Source organism: Procambarus clarkii, chromosome 38 (assembly GCF_040958095.1).
Source record: "Procambarus clarkii isolate CNS0578487 chromosome 38, FALCON_Pclarkii_2.0, whole genome shotgun sequence".
Classification (NCBI taxonomy): domain Eukaryota; kingdom Metazoa; phylum Arthropoda; class Malacostraca; order Decapoda; family Cambaridae; genus Procambarus; species Procambarus clarkii.
The window spans coordinates 1,340,235-1,358,965 of NC_091187.1; the positions used below are offsets into that span (position 1 = coordinate 1,340,235).

General features: G+C 45.5%; 1 long non-coding RNA gene across 1 annotated transcript in view; it reads right to left on the reverse strand.

Moving 5' to 3' along the window:
- Window positions 1-18,731, reverse strand: part of LOC138372204 (uncharacterized) — a 32,059-nt gene that overhangs the window by 1,220 nt on the left and 12,108 nt on the right. Inside the window, exon 2 of the long non-coding RNA XR_011230731.1 lies at window positions 17,484-17,554. This is a non-coding gene — a long non-coding RNA (uncharacterized lncRNA). The remainder of the gene's footprint in view (window positions 1-17,483; window positions 17,555-18,731) is intronic.

Consider the following 18,731-nt stretch of genomic DNA (forward strand, 5'->3'; position numbering starts at 1 on the left):
ATGTTAGGGAACTCCCCTGCCAAAGAACATCTCTCTTCCTCTGCCTCACTAGTTTCCACATATGCCATCAACTCTCCGAAGTACAGGTAAAGTGTAGTGTGTTAGCATTTATTCCATTTAATTATTGTATAACTATACAGCATTTATTTTTTTGGTTTGGAACTAATTAATCCAATATACATTATTCCTTACTAGCTGTACTTGGCCACACATTGTTGTGGCTCAGCAACACATGTGCGTTGTTGAGCCACAGCAACCTTTCCCTGTCTCCCCGTCCTCTCCACCATTCCCCAGTCCCCTCATCCTCCCAACGATTCCTCACTCCCCCGTCCCCTCGTCCTCCTAACCATCTCTCACTCCCCCATCAACTCATCCGCCCGACAATTCCCCTCTCCCCCGTCCCCTCAACCTCTTGACCATCACCCACTCCCCCTGTCCTCCCCACCATTCTCCATTCCCGGTCCCCATGTCACCATCCCCAATTCCCCCATCCCCTCATTGCCCCTCCTCACAATCCCCCCCCCCACTCCCGTCCCCTCGTCCTCCCCACCATTCCCCACTCCCTCGTCTGATGCATTCCCAAATGATCTGATGTTCCCATTAGAAAATTGGGAACATCAAATGATCTGATGTTCCCATCACTGAAATATAAGAAAAACAGTTAAAAAAACTAAATGAAAAAACAAAACAAAAATCTATACTCACAAAATTTACGGTATGATAAAAACACAGCTCAATTCCAATGCCAAGTCACACAAAATAATTACTGTAGACACTCGATTATCCGGGATTCGAATATCCGGAAAACACCCTTATACGGTCAAAATCGTGACCGGATAAAGTTATCTCAATATCCGGCCAAAATGTCCATAGGAGCCGGAAAATCAGGTGTTTGTCCGGATAAAAATCTGGGCCGGTTAACTTGCTGCCAATGTTGCAATATCCAGTCAGCCAGACAAGGAGTGAATTGTCCGGATATGAAAGCCAGGCCGCGGGCCGTACCGTATTAATCCAGTACGGCTGTGGCTCGAGGCGCATGGTGTAGGAGAGGGTGAGGTGGGTGGTTGGTATCGGGAGAGAGGGGAGTGTTGGGAGGGATAACCTGGGGGGATAAGGGGGATGTGGAGCGGCCTATACACTACAGTACACTAATTACCATTAATTTTAGAACAATTCATCATAGCCAAAAACTAAAGAAATACTAGAATACTGTATGCAGGCGATGAGTCACAATAACGTGGCTGAAGTATGTTGACCAGACCACACACTAGAAGTTGAAGGGACGACGACGTTTCGGTCCGTCCTGGACCATTCTCAAGTCGATTGTGATGAGGATAGGTAGGGACAGGCAATAAATAGGCAAGAGAGAGCTGAGGAGGAAAGTAAGGTGTAGGGGATAGTAGTAATAATGAGAACTGCAGAAGGCCTATTGGCCCATACGAGGCAGCTCCTATTATAACCACCGAAGGAGATAGTAATAGGAATAAGAAGAGGATAGCAAGGGAGCGTAGGAGAAGACAATGCACAGAAAAAGGGAGAAGAGAGAAAGAATAGGAAAGAGAAAAAGAAAGATAAATGGAAGGGGGTAGCTTATGTTAAGTCACGTTTGTTAGAAAGATTAGAGCATTTGAGTATATACTGTGAAAGGGAAGAGTCCACAGCAACAAAGCCAGGACTCAAGATCATGTTGGGTACATTGTGTATAAGAGCCGATTCTACAAGACGGCGTCTGTGTAGAGTAGAGGCAGGAAAGATTATTTAGTACAGTAGAATACTGTACTATATATTTTTTCCAGTGTTCTGACATCAATTTTTGTGTTACGTCTTCCATTTTGGTATCAAATTGTGCGCAATGTAAAGGCGCGTATTTTAAAACTAGTCCCATAATAATAAAACCAATATGTTTCTGTGAATAATACAATTTCTCCCACCCTACCCATCAACATTGGTGTTCCTCAGGGCAGCATACTTGGCCCTCTCCTCTTTCTCATCTACATTAATGACCTTCCAAATGCCTCCCAACACCTCAAACCAATTCTATTTGCTGACGACACAACCTTCATTTACTCCAGTCCTGACCCTCTTGCTCTAAATGCCACAGTAAATACTGAGCTAAATAAAGTCCATCTTTGGCTAACTGCCAACAAACTCACCCTTAACATTGACAAAACCTTCTATATTCTGTTTGGCAATAAATCCTCTAGTCTTATAAATCTCAAAATAAACAATACCCAAATTTGTAACAAATTAGATGGCAAATTCCTTGGCATTCTCATTGACCACAAGCTGAATTTCCAGGGACACATTCTAAATATATCAAAAAAAGTTTCAAAAACTGTGGGCATTCTTTCTAAGATCAGATATTATGTACCACGCCCTGCTCTGGTGACTCTCTATTACTCCCTTATCTATCCTTATCTCAACTATGGTATTTGTGCTTGGGGTTCTACTACCCAAAATCACTTACGTCCTCTAATTACCCAACACAAAGCCGCTATTAGAACAATATCCAACTCTGGCCCCAGACATCACTCGGTACCCCTACTCAAATCTCTTAATATGTTAGATATTAAGTCACTGCACATTCTCTCATGTGTATTATACATATATAAAACGCTAAACTATAATGCCAATCCTGATCTTAAAAGCTTCATAGAAGGTTGTAACAGAACCCATGAGCACCACACCAGAAATAAATACAGTTTTGATATTCCTAGAGTACGTCTTAATCAAACTAGAAATGCTCTGCAAATCAAGGGGCCCAGAATGTGGAATGACCTTCCCAACCATGTTAAAGACTGTACCTCTCTCAACCAGTTTAAGATAAAAACTAAACACTACCTAATAAATTCCCTGTAATCTACCTCACTCCTCTATTGTCAACCCATGTCTGTTATTTTCTTTTTTTTTTCTTTTTTTTAATCAACACTGTTTGTCAACCTATTGTATTTGTGCTGCTTTTTCAGTCATGTTCCCCCTTTTTTTTTATCTTTATTTGTATTTGTTCTCAACATCTTTTATTCTTTATGCTCAATTAGTATTAAGTTCTAGATATTAATGTTTTTTCTTGCCCGAAACGCATTGCGTAATAGTGGCTTTAGGCATTGTATGTACTAGCTCTATCTATATATCAATCCATTAATGTAACATCACTTGTATGTATATACCTTACCTGAATAAACATCTGAATCTGAATCTGAATCTGAAAACAATAAATAGAATTTTAACATATTTTAACTTTTGGACACTTTTTAACACTCATCACCACAAAATTATTTATATCTTTTCAGTGTTCTGACATCAATTTTCATGTGACGTCTTTCATTTTGGCATCAAATTGTGTGCAATCTAAAGGTGCTCATTTTGAAACCACACCCAGATTGATCAGTTAAAATTGTAATTTTTAACAAATATTTTAATGGATGATTTCAGACGGTTTCAACCGAGACGGCCCAGGAGAAAAACGGATGTCACTGGAAAGTGACATCGTAGTGTGAAAGTGTTATTAATACACTCACCAACACAGGTTAGTGACAACTGTTGTGAGCCACCAGTCCCTAATAATATCCACCCCACCCAGTATGAGAGTTATAGTATTTCATAACTATACCATGTTTGGACTGCCTTATAACCCATTAATATGCAATACAGCATGTGTAGTTAGGTAGGTAGTACTGAATTTATAAGTGTTTCAGGCTCTCCAGACAACAGTATTAACAAAAACTCCATGATTTACTCATCATCAGCTCGACTGAACTGCCTGAAGAACAAGAAGGTCAAAACTGTTCAAGTGTAGCCCATCAACTGATTAGATCAGAGATAAACTTTAATGATACTATTAAATCTATCAGAATAGATAAAAGTAAGTAAGTAAGTAATTATCAAAAGAAGGCACCAAACCGGGAAGGCTATGTAACACCATCAAATACGCAAAATAATCAGAGGGCACTAAATATCACCAAGGATGCCAATACGAGAACAAAAACGCATAAGGCGAACGATATCAAAAGTATCCGAGTCACCAAGAATTCTATCAAGGGACAGGTGACCGTGAGGGGCGGTCAGAAAGCAAGACACACGCTCGTCCTGGAAGTCAGGACATTCAAGAAGGACATGCACGACCGTAAGAGGGACAATGCAACTAGGACAATAAGGGGCAGGGCGGCGCTCCATCAAGTGACCATGGGTTAAGCGAGTATGGCCAATACGCAACCTCGCCAGAGCTGTTTCCCACCTCCGGTTACGGTGGAAGGAGGACGGCCACGAGGAAACACAACATTTAAGAGTACGTAGCTTGTTACCAGTAACAGACAACCAAGAAGCCTGCCAACGGGTAAGGACTGAGGAATGGATAACCGGGTAAAAGTCGGAATACGGAATGCCTTTACGAGAGATGGGACAAGAGCGGACAGCTTCCTTGGCGGCAGCATCCACACGCTCATTTAAAGACACACCAATATGGCTGGGAACCCAACAAAACTCAACCGACTTAAATTTACTGTGAACGAGAAACAGCCAATGCTGGATCTCGACAACTACTGGATGAACCGGATTAAAGGACCCGAGAGCCATGAGGGCACTACGAGAGTCAACAACAACTACAAAGGAAGACTGACAACGAGAAAGCAGGAGACGAAGAGCATAGAGAATAGCATAAAGTTCCGCTGTAAAGATACTAGTCTCCGGAGGCAAGCGACACATATAAGTGCGATCAGGAAAAACAACAGAGTAGCCAACACCGTCCACTGACTTAGACCCATCGGTGAAGACAGAAACGGAGCGGGAGTGAGAAGAAAAGTGCTCGAGGAAAAGGCATTTTAGAACCGTAGGAGGGGTAAAAGCTTTAGTGATACGGGTCAAGGATGTACAAAACCGCGGAAGAGGGACCCTCCACGGGGGCAATGAAGGAACAACACGAGGAGAAACATCAGAAATACGAACGGAAAGAGAATCCTGTAGGCGAGATAACCGGACAGAAAGAGGGAGGTGGTGAAGAGGAACAGGAACCGCAGGAGGGGTAAAAGTTAAAGCACGACAGAGGCGAGAGTAAGGATGTTGCAAGGACCGTGCAAGATAGCGAAGACAGTAGCGATCACGGCGGTCCTGGAGAGACAGGAAGCCAGTGTCAACATACAATCTAAGGATGAGAGTCGAACGAAAGGCACCAGAACTGAGGCGCAACCCAGTATGGTGCAAAGCATCAAGACGGCGAAGAGTAGAAGGAGAAGCAGACGAGTAAGCAGGGCAACCATAATCGAGCATAGACAGGACGAGAGAGGAATGTAAAGCAAGGAGAGTGCGCCTATCTGCCCCCCAAGAAGTATGGGACAAGACCCGAAGGAGGGTAAGGGCCTTAGAGCACTCAACACGGAGGTAAGAGATATGGGGAAACCAAGACAAACGAGTGTCAAGGAATAACCCCAAAAGCTTCGCGGAATCTTTGTATTCAAGGGGATGACCATAAAGTGACAAAGAGGGACGAAGAACAACCCGTTTCCGCGTAAAAGTCGTGGCACAAGTCTTAGAAGTAGAGAACTTGAAGCCATGATCTGTGGCCCAAGACGACACAGCATCAATTGCAAGTTGAAGCCGGCGTTGAAGGAGAGGCGAATCATCACCCTGACAACAAAGGGTAAGATCATCGACATAGAGAGCGGAGAAGACACCAGAAGGAAGAGAGGAAAGAAGACCATTGAGGGCAACCAGAAAAAGAGTAGTGCTCAGAACACTACCCTGGGGCACACCTTCGTATTGCTGAAAAGAGGGAGAGAGAGCGGTACCAAGGCGCACCCGAAAGGAACGACGAGAGAGGAAGCTGCGGAGAAAGAGAGGGAGATGACCACGAAGGCCAAACGAATGAAGTTGAGATAGGACATGATAACGCCAAGTGGTGTCGTAAGCCTTTTCCAGGTCAAAAAGGAAGGCAACAACGGAGGTCTTCGCAGCAAAAGCAGTACGAATATAGACCTCCAAGTTCACCAGGACATCTGTCGTGCTGCGGCACTTGCGGAAACCAAATTGAGAAGGGGAGAGGAGGTGATGGTGTTCCAGGAACCACATCAGACGAACGTTAACCATACGTTCAAAGAGTTTGCAGACACAACTTGTGAGAGCAATAGGGCGAAAGTCCTTAGGGGAAGTACCCAGAGACCCCGGTTTGCGAACAGGGAGGACAACGGCATCGAGCCAGTCCTCAGGGACTGACGACGACTCCCAGATCCGATTATACAGACTCAGTAAATACTGAGACGTGCTCGGAGGGAGATGGCGAAGCATCTCATAATGAATACCTTCGGAGCCCGCCGCCGTAGAACCGCAGAGGGCCAGGGCAGAACGAAGTTCAGAGAGAGAGAAGGGATCATTATAGGGAAGCTGAAGATGAGTGCAGAAATCTAAAGGACGAGACTCAAGGACAGGTTTACGAAGAAGGAAAGATTGGGGAAGATGAAGACCAGAGCTAACAGAAGAAAAGTGGGAACCCAGTTCGGAAGCGACCTGCAACGGGTCCGCCACAAGAGTATCATGGAGGTGAAGGACCGGTGAAACATCGGGAACGAACTTACCCGCTATCTTGCGGATACGCTTCCAGATCTGGGCCAGAGGGGTTTCGGACGTTATTGTTGAGACATAAGATGCCCAACATTCACGTTTAGCCGTACGGATGGCCCTACGGGCCACCGCACTCGCTTTCCGAAAGAAAAGAAAAGAATCGGACGTCTGCCTACGGCGGTGCCTCTTCCAGGCTGCACGCTTACAGCGGACAGCCCGAGCACAGTCCGCATTCCACCAGGGAACGCACTTCTGCGGACCCCGAGAGGAAGAGCGAGGAATAGAGCGGAGGGCAGCGTTGAAGACAGTGTCATGAAAAAGGAGGAGAGTGCGAGAGAGAGGCAGAAGGGAGAGGTCAGAGAGAGCAGCACTGAGGGTAAATAGGGTCCAGTCTGCCTTAGCAAACTGCCATCTAGGGAAAGAGAGGGAAGGGCGAAAAGAGAAAAAGGAAACAAGGATGGGGAAATGATCACTTCCATGGAGGTCATCAAGAACCTGCCATGTGAAATCTAAGTAAAGAGAAGAAGAGCAGAGAGAAAGATCAAGACAAGAAAGGGTGCGAGTCCGAGAGTCCAAATGAGTGGGCTCACCAGAATTCAGAAGAGACAGGGAAGAAGAGAGGAGAAACGGCGCAAGGAGGCGACCCCGGGTATTCGTCAGAACGTCACCCCAAAGGGAATGACGACAATTGAAGTCACCCAGCAGGAGCACAGGCTCCGGCAAGGAGTCTAGGAGGTGTTTCAAATCAGGAAGAGAGAGCGGGACACTCGGGGGGAGCTAAATGGAACAAACTGTGTACCATTTCCCCACAAAGATACGAGCAGCAGAACAATGGAGAGGCGAAGGAAAAAGTAAAGGAACAAAGGGAACATCAGCACGAATCAAGAGAGCAGAAGAATTAGAAGCCCCAGCAATGGCTGGGGGGGGGGGGAGGAGAGAAAGGAATAGCCACGAAAACGACCAGGACGAGCACCAAACATTGGCTCCTGGAGACAGACACAAAGGGGCAAAAACCGCGAAATCAGAAGTTGGAGTTCGAGGAAATTGGCGTAATAACCTCGAACGTTTCATTGAAGAATGGACAACGACGAGAAGAGAAAGGACAAAACCAGAGAACAAGGAAGAAACCAAGGCGAAAGAGCAACAGAGCACGTTAAAGAATATCAGGGTCGGGATCAGGGTCAGCAAAGTCAGGGTTAGGGGGCATGGGTAAACTGAGCAAAGACGGAGGGAAGGAAACGGGAGAACAGATCAGAGGTGGGCGGGCGGGGTCCGGAGGAGGAGGAGGAGGAGGAGGAAGAGGAGGAGACAACGGAGAGGAGCAGTCAAGGACAGCAGCAGGAAGAGGGGGAGTAGAAAGAGGGGAGCGCACCCCAGCAAGAGCAGCAACCGAAAGGGAAGCAGGAGCCAAAGAAACCTCCATAGCAGGAACAGGGGGCGCAATCACTGAAACGGGAGGGGAAGGAGCAACAGAACCAGACGTAGGAGCTGAGGAAGAAAGCGAAGCCTTCTTACCCGCCGGGGAAGAGGAAGGAGAGGAGCCAGGCTTACGCTTCTGACTTAAAGAGACCGGTGTCCCAGCAACTACGTACCGGGCAACGGATTCCAGTGTCTCAACAGGAGAAGCCGAACGAGAGCACACACGACAGCCACTAAGAGAGCGATGGACATCCGCCCGCACCGACAGGCGGTGGGGAGAGCCGATAGATGGAGGAAGAGGACGGGAAGGAGGATCGGAGGGGGACGAGGAAGAAGACACAGGAGACACGACAGACCGGGTAGAAGGAAGGGGAACCCCGGACAGAGGACCAGGAGGAGGATCCTTCGGGAGAGAACCCAAAGGAACAGAGGAGGGGGCAGTGGGTGCATCAGGGTCCAAGGCCCGGAAACGGTTGTGAGTCTGAGGAAGGCGGGAAGGACGAGGAGAGGAAGAGCGCAACACGCGAGCGTAAGAGATATTAGCATAAGGCGGGAGCCGGCGAACCTGGCGTCTCGCCTCAGGAAAAGATAAACGCTCCCAGTGCTTCAAGTTGAGGACGGCTGCCTCAAGCTTGTAATGGACACACGCACGGGAGAAGGTAGGATGGGCCTCACCGCAGTTGAGGCAACGAGCCTGGGGAGAAGTGCACTCCGACTTAGAGTGATCTTCGCCACCACACAAAGGACAGAGAGAGACAGTCCCGGAGCAGCGGAGGGCACCATGCCCAAACCTCCAGCACTTGTTGCAGAGCTGAGGAGAAGGAATGTACTCCTGGACAGAGCACCTGGCACCAGCAAGAATGACAGAGGGTGGAAGGGTCCTACCATCAAAGGTAATCTTCACAACCCGGAGGGGTTGACGGCGACTACCACGAGGGGGACGAGTAAACGTGTCCACCTGGAGAATAGAATGGCCCTGGGCAGCAAGGATATGTCGAATATCGTCGTGGCAGTCGCGCAGGTCCCGAACACCGGTCGCAACATGGGGCGGGAGCAAAATAGTGCCAACACTGGCGTTCAACTGAGCGTTCTTCGAGACCCGAACAAGGGTCTCACCAAGGCAGGATAAGGCAGCCAAGCGAGAGCCAGCATCCTGAGAAGGAGCAGCAACGACACGTGTACCGAGACGAGTGGGGTTGAAAGTAATGGAGGCATCCACGGAATCAACGAGATGTCGATGGAGGGAGAAATCGTCAGGAGGCGCAGAATCAAGAGGGAGGAGATCAAAACATTTGGCCCACGAAGCGGGACCAAACAAGGCTTGATAGGTAGCAGAACTGGAAGGAATCGAGCGAGGGCGGCCGTGACGAGGACGGCGGTGAGAACCCCCAGAGAGAGAGGGGTTAAAAGGCGCAGTAGTTACAACTAGAGAAGGAGCCGCGCCAGGGGACGAGGTAGTCACCACTGGGGGCCTGGGGCTCGACCCAACCACAGAGGAGGGAGGGGAGCCAGGGGAAGGAGTCAGAGAGGCCAAAGGAGGAGCAAGGTCGGGGCCCAATGCAGCGGAGGCTACAGAGCCCGGTCTTCCAATACGGACCGACTCGGGGGCTTGGTCGCCCACCCCAACAGCCTGAGAAGGTACACCAGAAGCAGCCGAACCAGGGGTTATCATCATTATGAAAAGAAGAATTCATTCACGAATGTGCCCCCACACCCACCATGGAGCCACAATTAGAGGCAGGACACCCAACAAGAAGCTATCGCCGATCTTGCCGGGGCCTCCTAGGGGTGCGTCGTGAGTATACGCCCCACAAACGCCACCTTAAGAAACCGACAGTCCGTCGAGATCGGGTTCAGTGACGAAAGGGGGATTGACAATAAAAGGTTCCCCTCGATCTCGACGTCGGTTACTACAGTTCTACGGGTGCAAGAGTATGCCTCCTCAAGCACCTGGGCGTCAAAATAGAAGAAGTCCAAGGGAAGAACCAGAACGGCAAAAGGTCAGCAGGAAACGGCAAGCAGATAGGAGAAGAGGGGGGAGAAAAACGAAACAGAAGGAAAAGGAAAAGATGCCCAGCAGAATTGGAGAGGACGGCAGCAGGAGCACAAGGCTAGAAAAGGACAGAGGACTGTCCCAAGGAGCATCACACTCCGGCAGCCGTCCACTAAGCCCCCACACGGCGACAACGAGCTGAGCGGGGAGGGGGTCAGAATAGATAAAAACAATCACCACAGCACCAGGCAGATGCTAACTAAACTAGCTTATCCCAGTGATAAGTAAGATGTCATTCAATCAGCTACAAATATAAAACCAACCTTTATATTAATGAGTGCCTTACCAAACAGCGTTGATCCTCCTCTACAGACTGCATCATATTATATTAATGAGTTCCTTACCAAGCGGCGTTGATCCTCTTCTACAGACTGCATCATATTATATTAATGAGTGCCTTACCAAGCAGCATTGATCCTCCTCTACAGACTGGATCATATTCACAAACAAAACCCAAATCTTATCAAGCAGTGCTACACCAGGAATGGAACGATCATTGCTAAGAAAGAACAGCAAAAGACATGAAATCAAGTGTCCAACAATTACTAACTTTCTTTGTTGATTGTGACAGAACTGGAAGTCAGCGAACTTCCAATGTCATTGCTGAGAGTAACACATGAGTGATCAGGCCTTACCTAGCCTAACCATATTTAAATTTTGGCTTTTTTATATTTGTATATTAATTACTAAATGCTTCTTTTTTATATAAATGGCTTTAAATACATATAATTTACCCTCTTATAACTATTACTACATTGACTTCAATTTTATAAAATGTAATAATATTTTGAATGCTTAATTTGTCTAGTTATCAGATTCTTAGCTTACAATATTTGCAACTTACCCATTTATCTGTTGATACTAACACTTCAATTTCCCAAAATGTTATAAACCTTGAACTCTTAATTTGTCAAATTATCTGAATCTTTAATTCATTACTTTGTGAATTAAAAATTAATAATTTAATTTCTCACTTATATATCTGCCCATTAATATTAGCTACTAGTCTTGTTTGTTGTCTAATATTCCAGTATTGTTAATGGATTCTTAAGCTTTAAGTGCATCAGTGTTTCCAGCCCATATGTGTTTGTTTCTATTGCATACCTTTATCCAACTTGTCTTATTACCATATGATATTACTGTATTACAATCTTAAGAGATTACTGAATTTTTAATTTGATTAATTATGTTTCCTTTTTTATTAATTATTTTGAATCTGAATCCATTTATTTATTCATAATCTTAATCTAATTGTCTAATTCTCGCTTTGTTCTCTTTTTTTTTTTGCCTGTGTATTGCCCATTCATATTGCATATCCTTGCCCATCTTGTATTATTACCATATAATATTCATGTATTACAATATTAATCTAATTCTTAAATTAGCTAATTATTTGTATTCCATTTGAATAATTATTTGAATCTTAATTCGTTTACTCTAGGAATCTAAATTTGATTAATTATCTAATTTCCCACTCTTCTGTTCTTTATTATTTTTACTTTTATATCTGGTACATTTTATTACTTATATACAGTATCTGCTAAATTTTATTACTTACATATCTGCTGAATAATATTTACAATCACTTCTCTATTTTTGCCTTTTTTCTTTTCAAATACAGTGCATCATCACTCTAACAGACCCTGCTCTAACAGACCCCGCTCTAACGAATTCCCGGATTGTCCAAATGAATTGCATTTGGCACTAAATGTTCAGTGGAACATACAAAAATTAATTTGTGTTGTTCCACTGATGGTGATGACCTAGTCCGGCATGGCAGGGCTGTGAGAGCTGTGTACTGTACACACTCTCCACATCGTTCACTTCAATATCCATATCACTACTAGCAGACACCTGTGTTAGGTCTTTTTCCAGATTTGGGTTATCAAAATCATTGGCATGCTCATCTTCAAGCAATATGCCTTGTATTCCAACATCAGATGATGTTTTCTTAAAAAATGGCCGACTAGGGCTGGGAGTTCGATACGGATGAATACAACATGGTTGCTACCTTGAATATGAGCCTGGCCATGACTGGGGAATGCTGGGATTTTTTTTCAATCTGGCAAACACCTCAGGAATCCATCTTCTACCCATGTCAACACCGCGTTGGACAGGTGTTTGGGAGCCAGAGGCGCGTGTGCCACCCATTGTTGCTCACTCAGTACTAACCCAGCCAGCAGCCCTACGACATGCTGGGAATTTTTTCCAAGATGGCTGCCTCTCACTGGAGGTCCTAAGAGTCCATTTTGTACCCAACCTACCGCAAGCGCGCTTCGACCGTATACAAAGAAATAAAAAATACTTTTGTCAGTTGGTGCAGTAAATGGCGAATGGCATTTGTCGTTTGGCGCAGTGCAGTGGTTAAGGTGTTATGCGCACCCCTGATTGAGCAAAATTATGCGCTATTTGCATATCAGAGGGTTAATACACTCAACATAACTGGGTAATAACACCATGATTAACCCTTAAACTACGCAACACGTCATATGATGTGTTGAGTAACTTGCTATAAATTGTGCATCACGTCATATGACGTGATGGAATACCGCACAAGATTTGAATGGCCAGCGGGGTAGGGGGGCCCCCATATGCTGCCCAGGGGCTATAGTAAACCAGCTGCCATTTTGTTAAAAATAAAATCCAGCTCACGCTACCAATGCATGGGAGGCCCCAATTACGCAGCGGTCACCATGGCGAACGCATGGCCAAACGCCTCCCGAGCACGAACCATGCAATCACTTACTCAAGAGCAAATAACTAGTGAATTATTTTCTGATGGTGAGGAAAGCGATTTTTGATGACCCTGACATTGATAAGGCCTACAGACAATTGTCCGATGATAGTAGCACAGACAGTGAATATGAGATACAGTCTCCTCCCTTGGCGAGGCCTACATGCTCACCCGTGCCTCCTCGCCCAGTGTCTACTCCAATTCACCCACGACCACACAGTTCTTGTGCTTATTTAGAGTATGAGGATATTTTGGACAACGAGTCAGAGGAAGGTGACTTATTTTCTGGTTTTAGTGAAGTGGATTCAGAGCATAGTGTTCCCGTGCCTGTTGCTAGTACCAGTGGTGATACTGGGCGAGAATTTGTCGCGTCAGCAGCGTCTCGCCCAGCCAAGCGCCGCCGCATGGCACCACATGAGGAACCAAGACCCTCATGTTCACGTGATTTCACCTCATGTTCACATAGCGGCCGTACTTTGTGAAGACGGGCTTCAGCTCCTGGTCCACGGTGTGCAACGTTTCCTCGCTGTCGAGCCGCTGTTGCGTCTCGCAGGACAGCAGGTGTACTGTACTTGTGTGGAGTGATGGTGACGATTTTATTCCTCTAATTCCTGCCTTTGGCAATAAAGAAGTTGGGATTACAGACCTTTTCCCTGATAATGGTGAGGACATGTGTGAAATGGATTACTTTACAACATTTTATGATGAGCCGCTCATGGAATATATTGTATACGAAATGAACCTTCATGCGACTCATCTCATTGGAAAAGAGATAACAGAATATTCACGATTGCAGCGTTGGAAAAACACTACTGTAGGTGAAATGTATGTATTTTTGACAATATGTATGTTGATGAAACATTGTGTCAAACACGCTATCACAGATTATTGGAGCAAAGACCAGAATATTCCAACACCTTTCTTCAGGAAATATATGTCTCGAGACAGGTTTCAGATACTCCTCAGGTGTCTTTATTTTGCAAGTAATGAGGACCGGACAGAAGATGATAGACTTTGGCGAGTGAGGGACTACTGTATATGAATGAAGTGATTGGAAAGTTCAGAGATTTCTATGTACCAGCACAGAAGCTGGTGATTAACGATTCCCTTGTGCTTTTTAGAGGACGTGTTGCATTCAAGCAGTATATTCCCTCCAAACGCAACAGATTTGGATTGAAATTCTTTGTTCTTTGTGACTGTGAAACAGGATACGTGTTACACATGATTCTGTATTCTGCTAGCGATGTAGACATTCCCGGTAACGACCAACATGGTTTCTCAGGTAGTGTGGTAAAGTCACTGATGGCACCATGGATGAGCAAGGGCCACATTTTATACACGGATAACTGCTATACAAGTCCATTGCAAGCTAGGTTCTTGATTTAAAATAGAACTGGATTGTTCGGCACAGTAAAGCCAAGAAGAAGGGAAATGCCATTGTTTGACAATAAACTTGACTGCCAGCTAAGAAAAAGTTATCAAATACGCTCAGGTGGAAAGACAGGAGAGAAGTGAATTTGCTGACACAGTTCATGATGGTACAATGGTGAACAGTGGCAAGGTGAACCGAATAATGCAAGATCCAGTATATCTGGTTGATACCTGGTTGATGGGGTTCTGGGAGTTCTTCTACTCCCCAAGCCCGGCCCGAGGCCAGGCTTGACTTGTGAGAGTTTGGTCCACTAGGCTGTTGCTTGGAGCGGCCCGCAGGCCCACATACCCACCACAGCCCGGTTGGTCCGGCACTCCTTGGAGGAATAAATCTAGTTTCCTCTTGAAGATGTCCACGGTTGTTCCGGCAATATTTCTTATGCTTGCTGGGAGGACGTTGAACATCCGCGGACCTCTGATGTTTATACAGTGTTCTCTGATTGTGCCTATGGCACAATATGGCATAAGCCAGATTGTGTTCTTGACTATAATATCAACATGCGTTTGGTTGATAAATCTGACATGATGTTGGGGGACACTGTCGAGTGTGTGCGGAAAACATTGAAGTGGACGAAAAAAGTGTTTTTCCATCTTGTTGACATAAGCATGCTGAACAGCTATAATATGTATCTGGTGAAAACTGGACGTAAACCAAGTTTCCATTCGTTTGCTTTTACACTTGGGACACAGTTATTAGCAAAGTTTGGCAAAGATGTTTCTGGCACACAAAGACCCATCATGAACCCAGTGTTGCAGCATGCTGCTACACCCAGGCACGCTCACATGGAGGTCATTCAAGCACACAGACTAAAACATTTGCCACCAGCTGGAAAGCATGCAATAGGCAAGCGTGATTGCTTAGTTTGTAGAACAAAAAAAAGAGATCAGAAACGTAAACATGTGCAAACATGGTGTGAAGCGTGTGCAGTTCCATTATGTGCTGTCAACTGCTTCAATGCCTACCACTCTCTCCAAGACTTCTTAAATGTGCAATAATATTACAAAAACCTGTAAATAGTGTGTGCATGTGTGTGTAAATATAATAATGAACAATGTGAATACATATTATATTGGTATAATGGGAAAACATTTTTGTGCGCATGTGTATACTCAATGTATGCAACATTTATTACCATTGAACATGAAGTAACATTATATGCAACACAATTAGTGAGTATTTGTGATAAAATATGCGTAGACACTATAAATAATGCAACGAAAATAAATTCGTAGCAATTCTGGCTGCTTGAAGACTGCGCGCGATGCCTCTGGGCCGCACCTTGCATGAGCAAGCATGCAGGGTGTGACGTCATCGCTCATATTGTCGACTCATTTATGCCATTTGTATGTACGATTAATTTTTTTCTCTCTTGTGGTCAGGGAACACAAATTAACAGGTTAGGAAACAATTTTTTTTCTTTTTTGTTATGCACCTGTGGGTGACAAGGTGCAAATAGCCCTTAGCAACACAAGGGTTAACCCTTAAACTGCGCAATGCGCCTGCAGGCCCACGTCTGGTTTGCGCAACGCACCTCCGGGTATTTTTATTTTTCACGTTCCATTCAAAACTCCCGCGGCTACGTGGGGTTCACATCAGCTTCCTCAGGGCTCTTGTAAACAGACGCCATCTTTAAAAACAATCGTGGTCCACATTCCCGGGTGTTGGAGCCTCAGTAGTGAGTGAGCAACCAAGGCCGGCGCATGCAGTATGTGTGCACAGCACTGCTGTTCAGCGTGTGACCACAGCATCGCCTAATAATGTCAAAATATATATATAATCTGTATTATTTAGCCATGATAGTATTATAGAAGAGCCTGAGTGTGATAATGACCTGGAACAATGTTCAAATATCAGTGATTCAATGCTATTCACGATGTTCACAGCACCACAGCATTATTTCGTCCATTTGGAATCTTCAAATGACTTCTTAGGTTCCTTTTCAAAATAAACGTGTGGTCAATTATTCATTTACAGGAATTAGTGACCAGGATTGTGGCTATAATTAGCATTGTGCGTAGTATTGTGGAAGGAGGAATTTTGGTGAGGGAGGGAGGGAGAGAATTGAGGTAGCCTCCACTGTGTGTGGGAGCCAATCTTGTTTTGCTCACCATACTAGCTTAGTGGTTCACTACGGGGAACACATATGTACATGGGTATATACAGTGTGTGTATATAGTATAATAACAGCAACAAGAGTATGTTGGGAGGAGCTATTTTTGTGAGGGAGGTGACGTCGTAATCGCAGCGTCGTCTGCTGTGTGATTTCTCATGCAGTGTATGGTAGCAACTGTACTGTTAGGACACAATACCGGCTTACTTGCATAGTTCTGGTGAATAAAACATGTAGATAGGTATACATAACATATGTAAATAGTGTAATATAAACAGTAAGAGTATGGTGGGAGGAGGGGTGATGGCGAGTACGATGTTGGAGGAGAGAGGGAGGACTGGCTGGCTGGGTGTGGCAGCTCACACTCGCTGAGTTCTGAGTATGTGTATGGTGTGTGACAGTGCAGAGTGTGTAAATGTGTTGTAAATATACATAAATGATCCTGAAACATTGGTGTGAATAACAGTATGGTGGGAGGGGGGGTGATAGTGGGTACGATGTTGGAGGAATAAGGGAGGACTGGCTGGCTGGGTGTGGCTGCTCACACTCGAGGAGTTCTGTGTATGTTGATGGTGAATGTATATACTGTGTGACAGTGTATAGTGTGTAAATAGATTGTATATATACATAAATTAGCATGATACATGGTAAATATGTGCAACATACGTGTACACATGTGTCTTGCACGTAACACAGTGTCTTCGGACAGTACGGATGTTTTACTGCCATAATATAGTGTACGTGTTCATTATACATAGAATTAGCACGTAAAAACAAATAAAATGTATTTGGAACTGTGCGCAAAATATGAAAAAAAATATATTTGCGGCAACTCGAGCGCCGGGCGCCCTACTGGCCTCGGGAGCGTACGTCACGGGCGAATGGGGAATGATGACGTCACGCCCCAACTTATGGACACCATAGCAGCCAAAGTACAATTTCGATTTTTTTTTTACATACCCATATTCAGGGAAGGGTTTTTGACACTTTAAAAAAAAAATCCAGAGAGTTTATTTCCTGCACACTGCGGGGGTGTCATATTTGGAGGCAATGCAGTTAAGGGGTTAATACACTAACCATCACTGGGTAATGCCAATATAATTAATACACTCGCCATCACTGGTTATTGACATCAACATAATAAACACACACACTGGTAGTACAGTAAGAATAAAATTGTCCTTACCATCATTAATGGGCAAGAGTTGTGTTTGCTATCGTCCTGGGTAGCCGAGCAGAGACTGGAAGCAGTATTACCTATTAAGGCAAAATAAAACAAATTTAAGGTTTCCATGACTAAATTTTTCCCACCAAAACATAGTAAATGTTTAGAAAAAATAAATAATTTTTTTTTAGGTATTGTGCTTTGAGCAAAAGTAAGGAGGGTGGGCAGGAGTAAGGAGGATGGGCAGAAGTAAGGAGGGTGGGCAGGAGTAAGGAGGGTGGGCAGGAGTAAGGAGGGTGGGCAGGAGTAAGGAGGATGGGCAGGAGTAAGGAGGGTGGGCAGGAGTAAGGAGGGTGGGCAGGAGTAAGGAGGATGGGCAGGAGTAAGGAGGGTGGGCAGGAGTAAGGAGGATGGGCAGGAGTATGGAGGGTGGGCAGGAGTAAGGAGGGTGGGCAGGAGTAAGGAGGGTGGGCAGGAGTAAGGAGGGCGGGCAGGAGTAAGGAGGGCGGGCAGGAGTAAGGAGGGTGGGCAGGAGTAAGGAGGGTGGGCAGGAGTAAGGAGGGTGGGCAGGAGTAAGGAGGGTGGGCAGGAGTAAGGAGGGCGGGCAGGAGTAAGGAGGGTAGACAGGAGTAAGGAGGGTGGGCAGGAGTAAGGAGGGTGGGCAGGAGTAAGGAGGGTGGGCAGGAGTAAGGAGGGTGGGCAGGAGTAAGGAGGGTGGGCAGGAGTAAGGAGGGTGGGCAGGAGTAAGGAGGGTAGACAGGAGTAAGGAGGGTGGGCAGGAGTAAGGAGGGTGGGCAGGAGTAAGGAGGGTGGGCAGGAGTAAGGAGGGTGGGCAGGAGTAAGGAGGGTGGGCAGGAATAAGGAGGGTGGGCAGGAGTAAGGAGGGTGGGCAGGAGTAAGGAGGGTAGGCAGGAGTAAGGAGGGTGGGCAGGAGTAAGGAGGGGTGGGGCAGGAAAGGGGAAGGGGGTATGGGCGGGTTCTCGGCTGCCTCCCCTCCCTCTCTAACAGCCTACGTAATACAAACCACGTGCATTAACCCTAAAGCTGCTACAGCCTGGGCTGTAAAAGCTGGAGCTGGGCAAAAAATATTTGAAATATGTGAAAATTAATATTAAATGTTAAACAAATCTCCAACTTATTGGCATAAGCATCATGAAAGTTTCATTCCAATATTTTCAGAAATGTATTTTAGACAATTTTTTTTAAAAAGAACATTTTATTGATAAGGAGAACAACTCCTATTAACTGGAACTCAGGGTTTTGTCTCCT